At 43.9% G+C, this 13955-nt stretch overlaps 1 long non-coding RNA gene across 1 annotated transcript in view; it reads right to left on the bottom strand.

Annotated features, from left to right (window-relative positions):
- The window catches only part of LOC309558111, a 40235-nt gene extending 26690 nt beyond the window's left edge, over window positions 1–13545 (bottom strand). The window contains exon 1 of the long non-coding RNA XR_014225406.1: window positions 13458–13545. This is a non-coding gene — a long non-coding RNA (uncharacterized lncRNA). The remainder of the gene's footprint in view (window positions 1–13457) is intronic.
- Between the last annotated feature and the right edge of the window lie 410 nt (window positions 13546–13955).

The following is a 13955-nucleotide window of genomic DNA, read 5'->3' as shown; positions in this document are numbered from 1 at the left end:
ATTTGCACTGCAGTATTTTATTTCCTTTTGTTCTAGAGGCAGTGTCTTGTGATCAGAAAGCTACTCTGTCTCCAGCCATTAAATTCCACTTGAAGGCTATTACCTCCTCCCATAAGGTTAGGTTCACGTCTGAGCAAGTGCGGGAAAAAACGCCTTCCCACACCCCCAGTAAAAATGCAATGCTTCTAGCAGATGCGTGGGGATGCCGTTAATGCTAGTGACACCCCCACACACTTGAAACCACAGCACAGTTTCCTGTGCCAGGAACTGCACAGCACTATGCAGTTTCCATGCAGCTGTGTTTTTGGAAAACACATAAAAATAAAAGCAACTCAAAAAAATAAAATAAATAAAAGCAACTCTCATAGGGTAGTAGTATTGTAAAACCAACTGACGATTTATTAATCCAAAAACAAACTCAAATATCAAAAATGGTTAGTGGGGCCTATACAGGGAGTTTGGTTACTGTATGATGCATGGAATATGTCATCTCCAGACTGGAAGGATTTAACCCTATATGCCGCACAGTGGCCAAATCGATCCGGTAAGGATTCTGTGTTGGCACTGCGTGGAGCTCTGGAGTGTTGGTTGTTTCTCTCTTTATCCACTCACTATCACAATTGATTGGATCTTTAGAGGTTTTAGAAGCAAAAGTTCTTTCAAACACTCTATATTTTGTATGCTTTAGACATGTTTGGGGTTCATGGACTAAGATTCGGAGTTTCATTCCATTTGAGATAATTTACACATTTAACACATTTAACACATTTACACATTTAAATTTGCATAATTTACACGCTTTGAGATATGGATATTTATATATATATATATATATATATATATATATATATACAGTATATATATATATATATATATATATTCCTTTTTTAGCACTGGCTGTTTTCAGTTATTACTCTTTAAAACATAGTTAAAGAGGCCATTCAGATACAGGAGGCCCTTTGTGGTTCATTAACTACGCTCGTTTGTTACCATGCATTATGTTGCTTGTTACTTTGCATTGCATTAACCACTTAACCCCCGGAAAATGTAACCCCCTTCCTGACCAGGGTCTATTTTGCGATTCGGCACTGCGTGAGTTTAACGGACAATTGCGCGGTCGTGCGACGCTGTACCCAAATGAAATTGATGTCCTTTTTTACCCACAAACAGAGCTTTCTTTTGGTGGTATTTGATCACCTGTGCGATTTTTTAATCATGCGCTATAAACAAAAAAAGAGCGACAATGTTGCAAAAATAACAATATTTTTCACAATTTTTATATGAAATTCCCCCCAAAAAAATTTAAAAATCTAAATTTTTTAACATTTTAGGCCAATTTGTTTTCTGCTACATATGTTTGGTAAAAAAAATTGCAAAAAGCGTATTTTGATTGGTTTGCGCAAAAGTTATTGCGTTTACTAACTAAGGGAAAGATTTTTGTCATTTTTATTGTTTTTTTTTAACGAGTAATGGCGGTGATCTGCGATTTTTTTTGCGGGACTGCGACATTGCGGCGGACAGATCGGACCTTTGACTGACATTTTTTACACTTTCGGGGGTACCAGTGACATTACTACAGTAATCAGTGCTATACATATGCACTGTTACTGTAAAAATGACACTGGCAGGGAAGGGGTTAACTTTATTTGAGAAGGAGGGGTTAAGTGTGTCCCTAGGGGCGTGTTTCTTACTGTGATTGGATGTGGCTTGTGATGTAACAGCAGAGATCTACGGTCCTACATAGCAGGACCGTATGATCTGTGCTGTTACACAGGGGAGAATGACAGGCGGCTTTGTTTACATTAGCCGCCTGCCTTTCTCCCGGTGTAACCGATGATCGCGAGTGACCGGCGGACACCGAGTCCACCAGTCACACGCGCGGGGGGAGCCGCGAGCGAGCGGGAGCGCGCCTTCAGTGGCGCACGCTCGGTCCCTAGAGCCTTACAGGCTAGCGACGTAGTACTACGTCACTTTGCCTGTGAGGGGCAGACTGCCGACGTAAATCGTCGTTAGGCAGTTGGCAAGTGGTTAAGGTAACGCATTTTCCTGGTGCCTCCATGGCAGCATAAAAATGATAGAGCTCAGCTTCGAATCCTCCCTCAGGACTAGTGCATAGCATAAAAGAAAGGCCCAGCCACCTGTCCCATCATTCTCCTTTTTTTCCTCATACCTCATACCTCTTGACTGGTGAAGAGTAGCAGTATGTCCATACCCTTGCCTTTGGCAGCTTCAGCTGGGTTCAGCCTCTCCCATGCGCAGTCCCTGTTCTTGGGTCACTCATAGCACTAATAAGACTGAAAGCCCCTTCTGTGGATCTTTTGGGGTTTTTGTCTCATGTAGTTTCCTCACAAGAACGCATTCTGCCGTTAAGTAATATGATGTTTGTCTGGTAGGATTCACCAGAGGATCGGTTCACTTTCACTCTGCTTTTTTTTTTCTCTTTTTTTTTGGTGTTGTCTTTTTTTTTTTTTTTCCCCCTTTAAATTTTCGGCATGCTTGGTGCGGTCCCCTGTTCATCCTTCCCTGCTCTGAAGCCTCTCTATTTTCCCAGGGGGGTTTTGTGTGAGGAGATGGCTCTAGTTCCCCTTGTTTTTTATTTTTGTTTTTGTGTTCTTCTCTCCGCTCTGTTCCCCACTCTTGTTTCTGGTCCGGGTGTGCGCCGCAGGCATTTGTTTCCGGGTATGGCCACGCTCCTGGTCCTCCTCTTTGGTCACCCTGGGCTCGGAGTGCGTGCCACCGCTCGGGATGTGGGAGGGGCGGCTCAGCCTGTGGAGTCTCGTGTAAATCTGCATCTGGCAGCCATCTTTGATTGAGGAAAAAGCCATTTTTTGCCCCTTGTTTTCGTCCAAGCTGACCCCAATTAAGGGGGTAGGCTCTGGGTACCCCTTCCTCTTTTTCCTCATATATATATATATATATATATAAGCCTGGTATCTTCTGAGTCATGGCTATCTAGGTGGTCAGCCATGCCCTTCAGTCCTGCATCCTCCTAGCCCTGCGGTATTTTCTTCTGCTCAATCTGTTATTAAAAAAAAAAAAAAAGAGGGGTAATAATCTGAAAGGAGGTTTCTTTTTCTCTACTATCTGATAGTTCATCTCTGCGCTCTTTTTGTTTTTCACAGCCAGTCCTCTTGCTCCATCCCACCATGAGCCTTTCATCTTGTAACCAAGATCCTCGCACCTCAAATAGGTATGGGACTAACTGTACGTGAGTATTTAATAAAAAAAAAAAAAAAGAGTGCGCATTTGAAGTGATGAGTATCCTCTTATTGTAGCCCTGCTCACTCTAAGAGATCCAGAAAATCTTCAAGACATCATGACGATTACAGCCCTGATTGCAAATCCTGTTAAACTCACCACAGATCTTTGAAGAGGTCAGAATCACTACAACAGTATTGTTCTCCTTCTCCTCCTTCTCACTCATCAAGGAAGAAATGTTGGGCATATGACGCTGTTCCTTTGCCAGATAAGTTAGTCTGCAAACACTGTTTTAGGGACTACGTGACAAACTGGGAGTTAGAGAGCCAGCAGGTTGTTGATCTGCTCAAACAGACTATGAAGGATTCCTTCTCGGAGCTAGCAGCTCTAGTTCCCTCTCAGTCAGCCCTTCTTATGGCTCAAGTTCAGGATACAGACCACAATACCCTGGGCCCCTCAGGGGTTAGTGTCCCTAGGCCTCCTTTAGACCGCCCGGCTAGGGAAGCTTCTCCGGAACACCTCTCGGTAGATTTCTCAGAGGAGTCAGACCCTTCTGGTGTTCAGTTATGTTTTGGTGCATTACTTTTTTCAGGCAGGCAAGGCTGCGATCTCCTGGGAAAATCCAGAGAAACAACCTCAGAAGTCCAAAACATATTTTCCTTTTCTCAAGAGGAAGCAAATTGTTTTCCCTTTAATGGGAGAGATTAGGAAAATTATCAAGGAAGAAGACAGACAAGAAGTTTTCCTTAGGTCGCCTTAATAAACTCTACCCTTTAGTGGAGTTAGAGTCGCAGTCACTGAATTCTATGCCAGTGGTAGATGCAGCAGTGGTCCGTCTAGCCAAGAACATTACTCTTCCCATGGAAGACTCCGCTTCTTTCAAGGATCCTCTGGACAGACGGATCGACTTAGATTTAAAGAGGAGCTATTTAGCCACAGGATTGGATTGTAAGCCAGCTATTGCTCTTACCTCCATGTCAAATGCCATCAGAGCCTGGACAGATACTATTGAAACGGCTTTACGCCAGGAGGTCCCCAGGGATGATATAATTAAAGCTCTAGAGGAGCTTAAGCTGTCAGCAGACTTTGTTGGGGAGGCAGCTATTGATACTATTCACTGTTCAGCAAGATCCATTCTACATTCAGTTATGGCAAAGAGAACCCTATGGCTAAAACCCTGGACCTTGCATCAAAACAGAATTGGTGCAAGATCCCCTTCGAAGGAAAAGCATTAGTTAAGGAAGAAGGGTACGCTGATATGTGAATAGCTGCTACTGAGTGATGTGAAAGTGTTATGTGAAAATAAATAGTGCGCTTATTCAATATGCGAATGAAGGATCACTTAAAGGTGATATAGTGAATTAACCTTTAACAGATTAAATAATATTTGACCACATTAAAATATGCTACAGTTTCAAATTCAAAATAATCATATCCAGAAACAATATATAGTGGAAAATGAATGTTCATACAAATGGTGAAATAAATGTAAATCCAATGATTCTATAAATGAAGAAAAAACTCCTCCAACAGTGTTGAAAAGTAAACGTAGGTGATCAACAACAGGTGATGTGAAAAGTCCAAAAAGATTCAATTAAAGTAAACGTGACTGGAATATCCCTCCACCTGGTGAAATTCCTCCTTACCCGGCGGAAAAAGGTAAGTGCATTAAGTATAATCCAGCTGTTACAACATGTATGTATCCTGGTATAGAACACCTCCAACCGTGCACAGACCACCGGTGCAGAACAAGCAAACCAAGCCTCTTACCAGATCTAGAAGGAAAATTGGCTCAACAATCGCTGATATAAAGCTGAAGCCTTACTCCCTCCTCCTTCAGTCAGGATAGATGGCTTTCTGCTCCCACGGTGTGTCTCCCCAGGGACTTTCTTCTAGAGCAGGTGTAATGAATTAAAATTCAAGGAGGTCCAGTCGCTTTCGTCCAGGAAAGCAGTGATAACGGCTTCAGACCAGAATTCTTACAAGCCAATCATATTACAGTCCAACTTCAAACTCAAAGAGGGTGACACCTCCACCTCTTCAGTTCCTGATGGGGTCTTCTGTTATGAATACCGTGCAGGTGCCCCATCCATCCATCCCTCCAGGGGGGATCTGCTTGTTGCAGGGGAGATCAGGATGTCTTGCAGCAGGGAAGAAACTGCCATTCCTTGCAGGTTGATGATGCGTTCCTCTCAGCAACATAGAGCCCCAGCACAGATTCCTGCTCCGCCCCCCTTGACATCACTGTCCCCGCCTGCCGAAGGAAAAGCATTGTTCGGAGACAAGCTGGACAAAGCTATTTCCAGAGTAACAGGGGGCAAGTCTGGCTTACTTTCACAAGATAGGAGTTCTAGGAGATAGGATCTAGAGTCTATACATCAAGGTTTCGTCTATCAAACTCTAGAGACTTCAAGCAATCTAGACAGCAGAGGGACAGCAGAAGATCTTGGAGGCCTTCTTTTTGAACTCACATAAGAGCAAGCCCCTTAATACCCCCCAGGAGATGACAAAGTGTTTTTTACGCCAAGAGAGCTCAGTATCTTCCTGTAGGGGCCAGACTGAAGTATTTTTTTCCAATTGGGGCTTCCCGTTGCCAGGACCCTTGGGTCATGTCATAAATTTGATCAGGACACTTTTAGGATTTTTATCATCCTCCCCCTCAAGCATCCTTTTAAAGGACAGAGATCCCAGGCTCTCCAATAAAGGCTCTGGTCTCGTCTCACTTCATAACGTCACTCCAGCCCCAGGGGGCAGCTGTGCCAGTTCCCTTGGCGGAATGCTTCACAGGTTTCTATTCCCCCTTTTTCTGGTTCAGAAAAAACAGGTGGGTGGAGCCCTATAATAGACCTAAAGAGGCTTAATCGATGCACAAACCTCAACATTTTCAAGATGGAATCCTTGCAGACAATTATTCAGGTGGTCCAGCCAGGAGATTTGTTAATCTCGGTCGACCTTCAGGAAGCTTACTTGAATTCCCCAATCCTCCCGTCTTACCAAAGGTTCTTGAGGTTTGCAGTGGGCTGGGTCCACCTATAGTTCCAGGCTCTGTCCTTTGGTCTCTACACCAAGATTTTGATATCAGTTCTGGCTCCCCTTCAGGAGAAGGGTCTGAGGGTATATCACTATCTGGACAATATCCTCCTCCTAGCCAGCGATGCGGGTCAACTCATATCCCACAGAGAGGTACTTCTACAGTCTCTGACGGAATTTGGGTGGCTCATAAACTTCGGCAAGAGCCAACTATCCCCCACGCAACAGATGGTCTATATGGTCTCTATGTTCAACACAAAACTGGGGACAGTGTCATTACCCCCTCTGAGAGCAAGGATCGTTATTTAGAGGAGGATCAGAGTTATCCAGAGTTCCCATCTGATGGCTTCTCAGTGCCTGAGCCTCATAGACATGGTGTCCTCATGCATTCCCCTAGTTCCTTGGTCCCACTGGCATTTGAGATACTTCCAGGCAGGTTTCTTGGGGCAGTGGAGGAGACGGCGACTTTCTCAAAAGATCCAGCTAACTGAGGTCTGCACTGGTGGACGGATCTGAAGAATCTTTCCAATCCCCGTCACCTAGGGTCATTTTCTTGGAACATAATTACGTCCGATGCAAGCGGACAGGGCTGGGGAGCCCATTGCGGAGAAACCAGACTGCAAGAAAGATGGTCTTTCCCCACCAGGGTGGATGATTTCAATATCCTAGAGATGAGAGCAGCATTCCTAGCCCTAACTTCTTTGGCGCCCCTAGTTCAGGGACAGAGGGTTCTGCTCCATCTGGACAACAGGGTGGCAGTCGCAAACCTACAAAGGCAGGGTGGAACTCGCAGCAGATTCCTCCTCAGGGAGGTGGAGCCTATAATGCCCTAGGCAGAGATGAACCTTCTGGACCTCAGGGCAGTGTATTTCCCGGGCAAATTGAACACAGAGGCAGGCAGACACTTTGTTGAGGAACTTTTTGGACAACGAGTGGGCCCTTCACCCCCACGTCTTCCACCAGATTGCCAGCCTTTGGGATCCCCCTCAGGTGCATATGTTTGCCACTCCAGAGAATGCAAAACTGACCAGGTTGTTCTCTCGCCTTCCCCACCCACAAGCGGAGGTGGTGGATCCATGTCACGCCTCCTGTAGCCTAGCCCAGTGTACTGCGGGGTCACCCTGGTGGAGAACCCAGGCTAACCTGAGGAGCGGAGTCTAAGCGCCAACCAGTATTCACCAGAGATACTTATGGTGGAGATGGACTTCACTGCTTGTTGGCGCCAGGTCCTGGTCCTCAGGGTCGCCCCACTATGAGGTAAGCGAGTTTGGATGCGGGAGCGGAGGAACTGATAGGGATAGACGGAACCGTAGTCAAAGAAAGTCGTAAGCCAATGGGAATTGAGAGGCGGGAAGGTTGTCAGGCAAAATAGAAATCGAGAGCCTGGAAGGTCGTCAGCCAAAGCCAGGTCATACACGGAGGAACACGGAAACCAGTAGATAGCTAGCAGAGATGCACCTAGAAGCACAAACACACGAGCAAAGGTCTGCAAGCCAACAGGTGGTATATATATATATCCTGTGTGCAACATCATCACTAATCGATGCCCAGGAAGCAACAGGAAGTGATGAAGCAATCAGAGTCTATAAAAGACATCAGTCAGCACATGCCCAAGATGGCTGTAGACAGGAAGGCAAGGTAAAGCTTGACAATGCCTTGTCATGCCCCTGGAATTTCTCCACAGCGTATGCCTTCCCTCCTCACCCTCTGATATTGAAATTCCTCCAGAGGCTCCTTAGAAAGTCAGTATAGGTGCTGGCAATCCTTTCATTCTGGCCCAAGAGGCCTTGGTTTCCCCTAGCCATACGCCTCAGTGTGGGTCCTCCATTCAGGATTCCTCTTTTTCCTCAACTGCTGTCTCTATCAGCGAGGTCTATCCTACCCGAATCTTCAGAGATTGGAACTTCGAGATTTGGAGATTGAAAGGCGAAGGTTTGAGTCCTTGGGCTGCTCCCCAGGAATCATATCTACCCTGCTGAAAGCCAGGAAACCTACAACAAATGCAGTGTATTCAAAAATCTGGAACAAGTTCCTGTCTTTTGCTGCTGGATGTGAATTGACCCAAACTCCCCCTCCACTTCTAATGTTCTGGGTTTCCTTCAGACAGATCTTGATTTCCTGGGTGTACAGGAGGTCACGGTGCTCCAGCTGGTGTCACGATAGACACATTCTTGTGTGCTTGGGCAGTTCTTCAGGCTTACCTTGTTCCTCATTGATTACTAGGGGGACGCCTGCCCAAAACACTTTTGTTACATACCACCTAGTTATTCGTGATATGCAATACATACCGAGTAAATATAGTTTTGCTCATTTGATACTTATATCCACTACGTTTGTCTGCGTTCCTGCATCCAAACGTCTATATATACGTTTTATTGTGATCTCCTGAACTACAATAATCAACTTTTTGCCTAAGGGACTGAGACTTGATATCCTAAATATCCCCCCACCTCCGCCACCTTTCCCTTTGGGTGGTAGTGGCACGTTTTTCTGGACTCTTGCCCTTTTGCCTGCCCTGTGACTACAGGCATCAATACCTACACAATGAAAACTAGTGTTCTCTTACACTCCGCTATCAATATTGCTATATTGGATTGTTACAGTCTTCACATAACTCCTAAAGAAGCGCATATCGCGCGAAACATGTAGAGTATGTCTGTGACTGAACTATATTACTGAACACCGAGCCTCCTAAAAACCGCCATCGTTGGATTTGGTCCTAATCACTAATTAAGCTTATTGGGAACAGCCTCAGGGCTATCTGTCATTTCTGTTCTATATCAGGTTTTCAGATGTTATATTTTCTCCAATAAGGTGGTCACGGAGGTTACGGTTATACTTACGAATATATCAGTATATATATGTTTTTAAGATTCCGTTTTTGACTTAATTGTGTTTCGATGTTTCTTGTCTTGCACTTGTGGTGGTATACATATGTATATGTTTTTTAACATTTTTCTAAATAAAATATTACATTTTTTATGATTTAATTGTCTGGTTATAGTGTCAATAAAGTCCATTCAGGTCTACCCCTCCCTTATAGATCTTGATTTAGGCCTTGGCCCAAGCTCCCTCAAAGTACAGGTAGCAGCTATATCTGCCGCAACCAACAGGTGATGGACAAAGGATCCCTTGGTAGTCACTTTTCTCAGAGGGGTGTTGAAAATCTGACCGCCCTTTTCCTAAATGGGATCTGTTCTTGGTTCTTGAAGTTCTATCCAGTCAACTATTTTCTCCTATAGAAAAAGCATCAATCTGGAATCTTACACTGGAAACTGCTTTTCTCAATATTTCCTTCTTCCCGGAGAGGGTGGGGCTTTATCCTCTTCTCTAGAGTGCTCAGAGTCTACCTAGAGGACACTAAGTCATTCATAAATTCTGAAAGATTATTTGTTATCCCCTTCGGTAGTAACAAGGGCAAGGAAGCGACCAGTAGGACTCTGGCATCTTGGGTTGTAAAGGTAATCCGGAAGGCCTACAAAGCTAGGAACATGGATCCCCCTTCACAGATGAATGCTCATTCAACCAGGGCAGTCTCGACTTCTTGGGTGGCAAGGGCTAACGTTTCTTTGGAGATGGTTTGCAGGGCCGCCACTTGGTCTTCTCGCCATACGTTCTTTAAACACTATCATATTGATCCGGGGGCTCTCACGACCGTGGAATTTGGAAGAAGGACAATTCAAGCTGCTATGTCCTTGCCTAATTAAAATTACTTATTTTCAGCATTACCCCACCCATTTGAGCTAGTTATTTATCACTTGTATGCTGCCATGGAGGCACCAGGAAAATGAAAAATTGTATCATACTTACCGTAATTTTACTTTCCTCGTGCATATCCATGGCAGCATACGCTCCCACTCTTGGTATTCTATATTACAGAGAATGATGGGACAGGGGGCTGGGCCTTTCTTTTATGCAATGCACTAGTCCTGATGGAGGAGTCGAGGTGGAGCTCTATCCCTTGTATGCTCCCATGGATAGGCACCAGGAAAGGAAAATTACGATAAGTATGATATAATTTTCCATTTTTCTATAGGGACTATAAGCGCACCAAGAATACAACACACGATAGTACATTGTGGTGCACTGCAATGCCTTATTATGTTAGAGGGTACCCTTGAAAATGAATGATACCACAGCCCACTAATGTGTAATTTATGGATTATTGCACATGTTACTGCAAAGCCCCTCAATGGATATATGTGAGTGGGTCTTAAAGGTGTCTACAGTTTCTTGATCCAGTTTTTTCTATCTGGAATGGGGCACTGATCTAACATGCAGGGACAACCACAGATAGTCCTAAACCACTGTTGTGAACCTATTACTTCGCCCTGTATCATCAGGGCATGGTCTGGTTTAACTTAGACCTCACAGTAATTCTAGGGGCCCCTACATACCTATGCACTGTAGTAACTTGCGTTGACATGTCAAGTCAGGTTTATTCTTTCTTTTAAACCTTAACTAAAACTGGGTACACAATGGAACTGTCCAATATTCACTACGTGCATGGCCCTGTCTGCCACCTCCCACAGACATCATTTATTTTAAAAAATAAATGAGTTGGGTGTAAAATTATCAACCTAACAGCAGCTGCATCCAATCAGAAGCAATCACTGTTTGGGTGGTCTTGCAGTGGTTATCATCCCTCAGTTTTCAGAAAGCATTAGCCCCAACTGCGCTGTATAGCGTGGATAGAGGAATCTCAGTCTGTGGGCTGAACGAAAAGTATGTCTGTATACCCAGCTCAAAAGTGCAAGCTCAGCTTTACTGCTTCTGCCCCCCTCCCCTCCTGTGCCACATTTGGCACCTTTTGGGGGGGGGGGGGAGCGAATACCTGTCAAAAACAGGTACCCGCTCCCACTTCCATGTAAGTGCGCCACAGTGACCTACGTCATTTGCGGCCCCTCCTCCTTCCCCCCTCTGCCTTTTGGGAGACACACACACAGAGGACAGCTGGACCGTTCAGAAAGAGCGACTCACACATGTGCAGTAGGAAACAGGCTGTGAAGCCGCAAGGCTTCACTTCCTGTTTCCCTTTGTAAGGATGCCGGTGCCTGCACCCGGAGCCGGTGGTCAAGTCTGCTTTGGGTGTGACATCGTGGACTCCCTGGGTAGGTCAGTGTCCTTATATTAAAAGTTAGCAGCTACAGGCGGTCCCCGGGTAACAAACATCCGACTTACAAACGACTCCTACTAACAAACGGAGGGAGACAACAGGAAGTGAGAGGAAATCTAGCCCTAGGAAGGGAAATTCCCCCTTGTAAGGGTTCTCATGGGAAAAAAGGTGTCCCCACTGAAGCTTTATCACTAATCCTTGATCCACAACAACCCAAATTTTTCAAAATCCAGTTGTCACAGGGACAGAAAGTGAGGTGAAATCTTCTGAACATGGGTAGAGGCAGCAAAACAAATGGTCCAGGGGTGTTAATCCTTTCCCTATGCTATTCCAAAGAACTTAAAAATCATTAATTTGGCTGGGGCTACACTTAAAAAATTTACCTGTCCCGACTTACATACAACTTCGACTTAAGAACAAACCTACAGTCCCTATCTTGTTTGTAACCCGGGGACTGCCTGTACAGTATTTGAAACTGCTGACTTTTAATCCCCCCCCCCCCCCAGGCTGGAACTCCACTTTACATAAAATAAATGATGCCAAACAAATTGTGGAAAATCAATACAATATAACAAATAATGACTCCCAAAAGGGCGATATTGTGAATAAAGTCCCGAAAACAATAAAGATGAATGTGAATATCCAAATTACAATATCCAAACAGAAGTGACACGGAGCAATACTTTTTGTGACATCCAGGGAAGTGCAGGAAGAGGACACCACTGTGCAGGGATAATAGGAGGCAGCTTACCAAAGCGAGATGGCCGGAGGCACGCTCCCGCTCCCGCGTGGTCACGGACCCCCCCGCGCGTGTGACCAGCGGACCCGATGTCCGCCGGCCACTCGGCGATCGGCGGGGGAGAGGGAGAATGTCAGGCAGCTTGTGTAAACAAGCGACCTGTCATTCTCCTCGCTGTAAAGACACTGATCACATGGATCTACTATGTAGATCCGTTGATCAGTGTCCTTACAGCTCAAGCCACAGCCAATCACAGTAGAAAGCACGCCCCTAGGGACACACACAGCCCCTCCCTCCCAAATAAAGTTAACCCCTTCACTACCAGTGTATTTTTACAGTAACAGTGCATATCAGTCAAGGGTCCGATCTGTCCGCCGCAATGTCGCAGTACCGCAAAAAAAATCGCAGATCGCCGCCATTACGCGTTAAAAAAAAAAACAACAAAAATTACAAAAATCTTTCCCTTTGTTAGTAAACGCGATAACTTTTGCGCAAACCAATCAAAATACGCTTTTTGCGGTTTTTTTTTACCAAACATAGGTAGCATAAAACAAATTGGCCGAAAATGTTAAAAAATTTTGATTTTTACATTTTTTTGGGGGGGAATTTCATATAAAAAAATGTGAAAAATATTGCTATTTTTGCAAAATTGACGCTCTTTTTTTGTTTATAGCGCGTGATCAAAAAATCGCACAGGTGATCAAATACCACCAAAAGAAAGCTCTGTTTGTGGGAAAAAAAGGACGCCAAATTTGTTTAGGTACAGCGTCGCACGACCGCGCAATTGTCCGTTAAAGTCACGCAGTGCCGAATCGCAAAATACCCCCTGGTCGGAATGGGGGTAAAATCTTCCGGGGCTTAAGTGGTTAAAAAATAAGGCAATGTTAGAACGAAATAAAAACAAATTACAAAAATCAGTAAAATATTGCTTTTGCTAAATATGTATAAAAAGCAACACTCCAAAAAACATAAATATTACAAATAATATGTTAAAAGGAAATGTCTTATGTTAAATATGGGGCATCCCGCTGCAGATCCTCTTTCAAAAAATGCTGATTGATGGCTGCTGTAATAATTATTTGGCTGTAATAATTAATACTTACAAGTCACTGACCAGGAAGATGTACAGGAACAGGTAAGGAAAGTCGAGAGGAAAATCAGCAGTTCTTATCTAAATTCTTGTTCCAGATCAGAGATTCAGTGAATCACTCTCCTCGTATTGACACCTGAGATTCAGCATGTCAGGCAACTGGAATTTTCAGGAGAGGTCAACAATAGGAACTTCTATGTTTCTCTTATGACTTTTTTTTTTAACTGCACTTGTCTAATTTATTTAAGTAAAATTAAAAAGTTGTAAATAAATAAATAACTGACCTGTTGTAAATAGTAGGCATTGCATACAATACTGTCAGCTGAAGAGAGAATATTTCACTGCAAGATCATCCAAAAACTGAAAGAAAAACCCTCACTTTTTATAGATGAAGCCACAGACCCTTAACAGTATGGAGAAATGCTTCTATTGTGTGGTTTCATCTTTAGTCAAGCCTTACAAGGCAATGATTTGCATGAGACTCTTACTGTTGATGTTTAATAATGACATTTCTTTTTTCTTTCTCAAGTAAAAAAAAGTGTGTGTGCATATATATATATATATATATATATATACAGTATCTCACAAAAGTGTGTACACCCCTCACATTTCTATAAATATTTTATTATATCTTTTCATGTGACAACACTGAAGAAATGACACTTTGCTACAATGTAAAGTAGTGAGTGTACAGCTTGTATAACAGTGTAAATTTGCTGTCCCCTCAAAATAACTCAACAAACAGCCATTAATGTCTAAACCGCTGGCAACAAAAGTAAGTA

This window comes from Pelophylax lessonae, assembly GCF_965119305.1.
Source record: "Pelophylax lessonae genome assembly, chromosome: 6".
Taxonomy (NCBI): Eukaryota; Metazoa; Chordata; class Amphibia; order Anura; family Ranidae; genus Pelophylax; species Pelophylax lessonae.
Note: the sequence above shows the minus strand (reverse complement) of the source record. Positions and strands in the feature narration are given on the sequence as shown.